The sequence below is a fragment of the Dama dama genome, chromosome 33 (genome assembly GCF_033118175.1).
Source record: "Dama dama isolate Ldn47 chromosome 33, ASM3311817v1, whole genome shotgun sequence".
Lineage (NCBI taxonomy): Eukaryota > Metazoa > Chordata > Mammalia > Artiodactyla > Cervidae > Dama > Dama dama.
The window spans coordinates 78668221-78678159 of NC_083713.1; positions in this window are offsets into that span (position 1 = coordinate 78668221).

Genomic DNA, 9939 nt, shown 5'->3' on the forward strand with positions numbered 1-9939 from the left:
ATAATAATAATGGTTCCTGCTCATGCAATTGTTTAGTGTCTAAATTTGATAATATGGGCAATTTAGCACAACACAGGGCTCAGAGTAGTTTTTTATAACTCAGTACCTCTCCAAACTTTTCCTTCCTCCTCAACTCTAGATGAGAAGAAACATCTAGTTTCAGATGTATGGAACTGGAAAAGTGTTGCTCTCACTATTCCAATAAGAAACAGGGTTAAAAAAAAAAAAAAACCTTTCACTTATTTTCTTGAACTCATTAGATAACTGAGATTATAGGGCAAAACACTGAGACTTTTGAGAGAGAGCCACCTACAAAAAAAGAAAAAGGTCCCAACAAAGTATGACTAAATGCCAGTAAGAATATTCAGCAAGAAAATGTCGAGAATTACTAAGATCTAAATGAGGGCTAGTATGAGAGGGTGAAGTTCCTGCAGCTCAGACATGAGGAGGTCCAGACTTCTAGAAGACTTCTCTTTCAGGACCCCACCAGGTACTCACATGTTAGATTAGAGAGAATCCTCAGAATGCCCCGTTATAAAGCTGTTTGGGGGTCCTGGGTGGTAGGCACTTCTCAGGTCTGTCCACATCCATTTTCCAATCCTCCCTCCAGCACAGGAACCTTAATCTGCAAGTGTTAATTGCTCAGTCGTGTCCGACTCTTTGCGACCCTGTGAAGTAGCTCACCAGGCTCCTCTGTCCATGGAATTCTGCAGGCAAGAATGTGGGGTGGGCTGCCAGCTCCTTCTTCAGAGGATGTTCCCGACCCAGGGACCAAACCTGGGTCTCCTGCACTGCAGGTAGATTCTTTACCACTGAACCCTCAGGGAAGCCCAGCTAGTCTACAAGAGAAAAGGCAACAAAGAGCAGTGTCCTGAGGACTCTGGAGAAAACCTACTGTGGCAGGGGAGGGAACAGTAAAAACCACTCTGCCATGGAGAGGCACATATCCACACTATACCCACCATTAGGTCTGATAAAGGACATCTACACACAATCAAAAGTTAACCCTATGCTTAACTTTGTATGTCACAGTGAAGGATTGAGTTATTTTCTCCTAAAATTGGAAACAAACAAAGGATGTACATTCTCACTATTTTTGTTCAACATTGTACCAAAAGTCTTGGTCAGACAAACAAAGCAAGAAAAAGAAACAAAAGGTGTACAGACAAACAAAAGAAGAAAAAGTTTCTTGGCACAGATTACAAAGTTTTCTATGTAGAAATTTCCCAAGAATCTACATATAACTAATAAATGAGTTTGCCAAGTTCCCAGAAAATAGAATCAGTGTGCCAGTATTCTAAAATGATTCTATATATAATTGAAACATGAATCTATAATTTGTATGGCCAAAGGGCCTAGAATAACCAGAAGCTATTCTTTAAAAAAAAGAACGGGCAATACCCATGCTACCTATACTATAAAGCTACAATGATAAAGACCCTGTTCCCTAGAAAAAGAACAGAACGGAGTGCTCAGAAACTGACTCATACTTCTATTGCTAATTGGTTTTTAAATGTATTTGTATTTATTTACTTTTTGGCTGTGCCTCACAGCATGTGGGATCTTAGTTCCTTGACCAGGGAAGGAATCCATTCTCCTTACGATGGCAGTGTGGATTTTTAGTCTCTGCACCACCAGAGAAATTCCTCTTAATTGATTTTTGACAAAGATGCAAAGAAAATTTAGTGAAGAAAGGATAATATTTTCAACAAATGTTGCTAAAACAATTGGATATCCAAATCAAAAAAGTAAAAGAGAATGAAATCTTGATTTATATCTTATGTCCTATACAAAAATTATCTCAGAATGTATCAGACCTAAATGTAAAACATAAAACTAAAAACTTCTAAAACTAAATGTAGGAGACAATCTTCATGGTCTTGAGATAGGAAAGTTTCATCAGATACCATGCCAAAAGCATTTCTGAGTAAGAAATGATAAATAGAATTTCATCAAAATGAAGAACTTATGATGTTTGGAAAACACATTTCAGTTCAGTTCATTTGCTAAGTCATGTCTGACTCTTTGAGACCCCATGAACTGCAGCAGGCCAGGCTTCTCTGTCCTTCACCATCTCCCAGAGTTTGCTCAAACTTGTGTGCATTGAGTCGGTGATGCCATCCAACCATCTCATCCTCTGTCGAACCCTTCTCCTGCCCTCAATATTTCCCAGCATCAAGGTCTTTTCCAATTAGTCGACTCTTTCCATCAGCTGGCCAGAGTATTGGAGTTTCAGCATCAGTCTTTCCAATGAACATTCAGGGTTGATTTCATTTAGGCTTGACTGGTTTGATCTCCTTGCAGTCCAAGGGACTCTCAACAGTCTCCTCCAACACCACAGTTCAAAAGAATCAGTTCTTCAGCTCTCAGCCTTCTTTATGGTCCAGCTCTCACATCTGAATATGACTACTGGAAAAACCATAGCAATGACTATACAGACCCTTGTAGGCAAGGTGATGTTTCTGCTTCTTATTATGTTGTCTAGGTCCGTCATAGCTTTTCTTCCAGGAGCAAGCGTCTCAATTTCATGGCTGCAGTCACCATCCATAGTGACTTTAGAGCCCATGAAAATTAACTTTGTCATTGCTTCCATTTTTTCCCCATCTATTTGCCACAAAGTGATGGAACTGGATGCCATGATCTTCATTTTTTGAATGCCGAGTTTTAAACCAGCTTTTTCACTCTCCTGTTTCACTTTATTCAAGAAGCTCTTTAGTTCCTCTTTGCTTTCTGCCATAGGGCAGTGTCATCTGCATATCTGAGATTAGTAATATTTCTCCTGGCTACCTTGATTCCAGTTTCTGCTTCATCCAGCCTGGCATTTCTCATGATGCATATAAGTTAAACAAGGAGGATGACAATATACAGCCTTGATGTACTCCTTTCCCAATTTTCAACCAGTCCATTGTTCCACGTCTGGTTCTAACTGCTGCTTCTTGACCTATATACCTGTTTCTCAGGAGGCAGGTAAAGTGGTCTGGTATTACCATCTCATCAAGAATTTTCCAGTTTTTTGTGAAAAAGACACTTAGCAAGCCACAATTTAAAAAAATATTTCATTTCAGACATCTCATGAATAACTTGTATCAACACTAGGTAAAAATTCTCCAACTCAATAAGAAAAGTATAAACCCAATGTATATAATAGGCAAAAGTGTGAACAGACATTTCATCAAAGAGAACATTATAAACAGCACGTACAGAGATGGTCAGTACAGTCATTCAGGTAAAAACATGGAGGTCCCTGGGGTCTGCTCTGCTGGTCAGTCGCTAGGTCGTGTTCAGCTCTTTTTTTTTTTTTCCCCCTTCGGGTACAATTCACAGAGATCATAGGCATCATAAACCATTAGACATCTTAACAACAAAGAAACAAAATACATAAGTGAAAATAAGAAGAAATATAAAGGAAAAGAAACATATAATCATAGACATATTAACATTTCTCTGAGAATATTTTATCAAGTGCAGAAAATATAAGAATAGGAGAATCTTTAAAGACATTATTCGTAATTTAAATATAATGAAGTGAAAAATGAAAGTTAGTCAGACCTGTCTGACTCTTTGCAACCCCATGGACTATACAGCCCATGGAATTCTCCAGGCCAGAATAGTGGAGTGGGTAGACTTTCCCTTCTCCAGAGGGAGAAGAGTCTTCCCAACCCAGGGATCGAATCCAGGTTTCTTGCTTTGCAAGCAGATTCTTTTTTTTATTTTATTTTATTTTTTTATTGTAGTGGTTTTTGCCATACATTGACATGAATCAGCTGCAAGCAGATTCTTTACCAGCTGAGACACAGCGGAAACCCTTAAATGTAATAAATTATATTTAATTAATTTATATTAATCATATCCTACACAAAATATATTTAAAATTTTATATCTCATATATTGTTATTAGATGTCCATAAGACATTTAGAAAAACTTCCGAAAAGAGAAACATCACTAAATATCAAAAAGTTGAATTCTTTTTTGTGTGTATGAGTCAGTTACACATACACACATATGTTATTTTTGAAATTATTTTCCATTATAGTTTCTTACAAGATACTGATTCTAATTCCCTGTGCTATACATTGCCTTTGTGCCTTGTTGCATATGAAATTTTAAATTAGAAAATTGGCATTTTATTCATATTAAGTCAAACAAGTGGAATCAAAATTCCACAAATGTTTTAGTTAGGCAAAAATTCATGAGTTTTCTAAAATATATTGCACATATTATTTATATGTATATGTATACAAAAACTTTTCTACCATGCTTGATAAAGGCTTGAGAAAGAACAACAACAACAAAAAGAAGAGATGGAGAAATTGGAAAACATAAACCTAAATGAAATGGGATTACTGAATGTGAAATAGAATAAATGAAACAAACTAGATAAAAGTAAAAGATCCTCATATAGCCCAGTTGTTTTCAAAAAATGGATGCTCATTAGAAACATATCTGGAGCTCTGGAAAAAAGTAATACCTGGCATTGGTATTTTTCAAAAAATTCCAAGAAAATTATGATGTGTGTCTGGATTTTTTTATACTTTTTTTTTTCTTTTTACATGTAAATCCATGGCTGATTCACATCTGGATTTTTAAAAGTGATTACAAAATGAAACAGAAAAGGCTAAGAGAGTTTTGCCAAGAAAACTCACTTATCATAGCAAACACCCTCTTCCAACAACACAAGAGATGACTCAACACGTGGACATCACCAGATACTCAATACTGAAATCAGACCGATTATCATCTTTGCAGCCAAAGATGGAGCAGCTCTATACAGTCAGCAAAAACATGACCAGGTGCTGACTGTGGCTCAGATTATGAACTTATTGCCAAATTCAGACTTAAATTGAAGAAAGTAGGGAAAACCACTAGACCATTCAGGTATGACCTAAATCAAATCTCTTACGATTATACAGTGGAAGTGACAAATAGATTCAAGGGATTAGATCTGTAGACAGAGTGCCTAAAGCACTTTGAATGGAGGTTCATAACATTGTACAGGAGGCGGTGATCAAAACCATCCCCAAGAAAAAGAAATGCAAAAATGCAAAGTGGTTGTCTAAGGAGGCCTTACAAACAGCTGAGAAAAGAAGAGAAGTGAAAAACAAATGTGAAAAGAAGAGGTATACCCATCTGAATCCAGAGTTCAAAGAATAGCAAGGGGAGAAAGAAAGGCTTCCTAAGTGAACAATGCAAAGAAATAGAGGAAAACAACAGAATGGGAAAGACTAGCGATGTCTTCAAGAAAATTAGATATACCAAGGGAACATATCATGCAAAAATGGGCAGATGGTAGGGACCTAACAGAAGCAGAAGATATTAATTAGAGGTAGCAAGAATACACAGAAGAACTATACAAAAAAGACCTTACTGACTGAAATAATCATGATGCTGTGATCACTCACCTAAAGCCAGACATCTTGGAGTATGAAGTCAAGTGGGCCTTAGGAAGCATCACTACAAACAAAGCTAATGGAGGAGATGGAATTTCAGCTGAGCTTTACCTAAAAGATGATGCTGTGAAAGTGCTGCACTCAATATGCCAGCAAACTTGGAAAACTCAGCAGCGGCCACAGGACTGGGAAAGGTCAGTTTTCATTCCAACTCCAAAGAAGGGCAATGCCAAGCAATGCTCAAACTACCGCACAATTGCACTCATCTCACACGCTAGCAAAGTAATGCTCAAAAATTCTCCAAACTAGGCTTCAGCAGTACGTGAATGGTGAACCTCCAGATGTTCAAGCTGGATTTAGAAAAGGCAGCGGAACCAGAGATCAAATTGCCAATATCCATTGGATCATCAAAAAAGCAAGAGAGTTCCAGAAAAACATCTTCTGCTTCATTGACAACACTAAATCCTTTGACTGTGTGGACCAACACAAACTGTGGAAAATTCTTAAAGAGATGGGAATAACAGACCACCTTACCTACCTCCTGAGAAAGCTATATGCAGGTCAGGAAGCAACAGTTAGAACTGGACATGGAACAACAGGCTGGTTCAGAATAGGGAAAAGGAGTACATCAAGGCTGTATATTGTCACCCTGCTTATTTAACTTACATACAGAGTACAGCATGCAAAATATCAGGCTAGATGAAGCCTAAGCTGGAATTAAGATTGTGGGGAGAAATATCAAAAACCTCATATATGCAGATGATACCACCCTTATGGCAGAAAGAGAAGAAAAACTAAAGATCCTCTTGATGAAGATGAAAGAGGAGAGTGAGAAAGTTGGCTTAAAACTCAACATTCATCCGTGGCTGATTCATGCCAATGTATGGCAAAAACCACTACAATATTGTAAAGTAATTAGCCTCCAACTAATAAAAATAAATGGAAAAAAAAAAAAAAGAAAAATGATAAGCATGGTCAGCTCTGTATCTTAATTTAAATAAAAATGTATCTTTATAGGAAAAAAAAAACTCAACATTCAAAACACTAAGATCATGGCATCTGGTCCCATCACTTCTTGACAAGTAGATAGGGAAACAATGGAAACAGTGAAAGACTTTATTTTTGTGGGCTCCAAAATCACTGCAGATGGTGACTGTATCTATGAAATTAAAAGACACTTGCTCTTTGGAAGTAAAGCTATGAGAAACCTAGATAGCATATTAAAAAGCAGAGACATCACTTTGCTGACAAATATCTATATAGTCAAAATTATAGTTTTTCCAGTAGTGTTGTGTGGATGTGAGAGATAGACCATAAAGAAGGCTGAACAAAGAAGAAATGATGCCTTTGAACTGTGGTGCTGGAGAAGACTCTTGAGAGTCCCTCGGACTGCAAGGAGATCAAACCAGCAATCCTACAGGAAATCAGTCCTGAATATTCATTGGAAAGACTGATGCTGAAGCTGAAGCTCCAGTACTTTGGGCACCTGAAGCAAAGAGCCGACTCACTGGAAAAGACCCTGGTGCTGGGAAAGATTGAGGGCAGGAGAAGGGGTGACAGAGGATGAGCTGGTTGGATGGCATCACCGACTCGATTGGCATGAGTTGAGCAAAGCTGCAGGAGATGGTGTAGGACAGGGTAGCTGGGCATGCTGCAGTCCATGGGGTCACAAAGAGTCAGACGTGACTGAGCGACTAAGTACAGCACAGCAGCAAGATCCTACCGTGGTTTTTCTTAATTCTTTTGGTGATGTCATCCAACCATCTTATCCTCTTTCATCCCCTTCTCCTCCTGCCTTCAATCTTTCCCAGCATCAGGGTTTTTCCCAATGGTCATCTCTTTGCAACAGGTGTCCAAAATATTGGAGCTTCAACATCAGTCCTTCCAATGAGTATTCCAGGTTGATTTATTTGGGGATTGACTGGTTTGATCTCCTTGCAGTCCGAGGGACTCTCAAGAGTCTTCTCCAGCACTGCAATTTGAAAGCATCAACTCTTTGGTGTTCAGCCTTCCTTATAGTCCAACTCTCACATCTGTATGTCTGTGTATCTGTGGGCTTTGGTTTAACCCCTGGTCTAGGAACTAAGATCCCACAAGCAATGTGGTGCAGCCAACAAGAGAATGCAAACTAAAACCACAGTGAAATGCCACTAAACAGCTATTAGAATATCCAAAAGACATATACTGTGGCAGAATAATGCTCCCAAAGGGGTCCACATCTTAATCCCTCAAAGCTGGGAATATGTTATGCTATTTGGCATGTGGCTTTGCAGTTTTTCTGCTATGGAGGCACAACATGATTCCTTGTCCCTTGACTTTGGTTTCAACCATGTGATTTGCTTCATCTGACAGAACGTTAGCTCACATTAAGTGGCCCAAAGCTTGAGAAGCATGTTTGTGATTTTCTTGCTCTCTTTCATCTTTGCCATCACCATGATAAAAACGTGCTTGTCTCTAGAAAGGATAATAGACTCAGAGCACTGTCCAACATAGATTAGCCAATTTACAAATTCATGAGGACAAGTGTTTGCCCTAAATCACTTAGGGTTTGGGGAGTCGGTTGCACAGCATATCTGTAGCTTTCCATAAAGATGGGCAGGTAAGGCTTTCTGAAGATGTGTGATGTGCTGAGGAACATAATGCATTATGGCTGAACCAGAAATAATATACACACTGGAATCTGACTCTTTGACAGTAAACAAGCTTTTAAAACTCTCTTCACCTTTGTTTCTTTGTCTATTAAAATGAATATTATCATTGAACTATGAGGATTATTTGTGATGCAGTATATTTAGAGCAGAGTGGGATCTTATACCTAGAATGTATAATTTTATATTGGCAGGATGAAAAGAAAAAGAAAGGCGTTTGGATTCTATTAATACTATTAATAGATAAAGGAGAGAATGGGAAATTTGACATTTATTGACTTAACTTCAAACTGGATTTCTGATTGACTCCCAATGGAATGTCAGAACAAATCTTTGCTAATACAGGGTAATGTGAAATCATTTTGTGCATCAATCATCTTGAAAAGCAAGATATCAAAGCAAGTGCAGATCAAGAGTGGCAGACCCTCACATGGAGCTGAAGGTATTGACTTGGAGCCACTGCCCAATACTACCCCACCTTGCTTTTGATTCTTAAGCTCCATGAAGCATATTGAAAACATTGGCTTTGCTTAGTGATGCATTTTCCAAAATGTTCTCCATGGAATGTTATATATTTCATGGAAAAAAAATTAGTCCCATATTCAAAGTGATTTTTAATGCTACATTTTAAATAATTTTATTTATTTATTTTTGGCTGCGCTAGGTCTTCATTGCTGCATGGGCTTTTCTGCTAGTTGTGGCAAGCTGGGGCTGCTCTCTAGTTGCAGTGCACGGGCTCCTCATGTTGTGGAGCAAGGGCTCTAGGGTGCATGGGCTTCAGTAGCTGTGACATGTGGGCTCAGTAGTTGCAGCTATTGGGCTCTAGAGCACAGGCTCAATAGTTGAGGCTCACAGGCTTAGTTTCCACGTGGCCTGTGAGGTCTTCCCAGACCAGGGATCAAACCCACATCTCTTGCATTAATAGGTGGATTCTTTACCCCTGAGCCACCGGGAAGCCCTTAAAGTGATCTTAAAATGTGTGAGCTAAACAAACTGTTAACTTTAATATATTTATAAATTTGGTGTATCTCCAGAAGAACAGGATAAAGATAAAAGTTGTATACAGCATGCAACATTGCTCATACTTACTTACTAGGAAAGCATTTTTTTCTAAGCTGATTTTCTCAATAACCATAAAGCACAAAGACATTCTTACAGAAAGATAAATTTAATAGTCTATGTTATTAGTGCCCAAAGAGAAATCATGAGAAATCTGATGACAATTAAGTAGGATCATTAATAACTTTGAATAGAATAATGTCTATAATTTATTGGTCATCTCTCAAGTTCCAGACAGACTAAGAAACTTTATATATAGATATATTATTCCAAGTATTCCTCCCATGAAAACTCCAAGAAGTAGAAATTATTATCCCTATTTTACACACAAGGAAATTCAGATAGAGTGTTTATGAAATTCTCCTAAGGTTATACTTAGTAAAAGGAAGAGCAGGCTACAGCAATTTCATTAGCAGTTTCTTCACTCACTGAGTCTCAAGGTTGGATCTCTGAACTCACTACAGTTCAGTTCAGTTAAGTTCAGTCGCTCAGTCAAGTCCAACTCATGGACCGTAGCACGCCAGGCCTCCCTGTCCATCACCAACTCCCGGAGCTTACTCAAACTCATGTCCATTGAGTGGGTGATACCATCCAACCATCTCATCCTCTGTTGTCCCCTTCTCCTCCTGCCTCCAATCTTTCCCAGCATCAGCGTCTTTTCCAATGAGTCAGTTCTCATCAGGTAGCCAAGGTATTGGAGCTTCAGCATCAGTCCTTCCAATGAATATTCAGGACTGATTTCCTTTAAAATGGACTGGTTGGATCTCCTTGCAGTCCAAGGGACTCTCAAGAGTCTTCTCCAACACCACAGTTCAAAAGCATCAATTCTTCGGTGCTCAGCTTT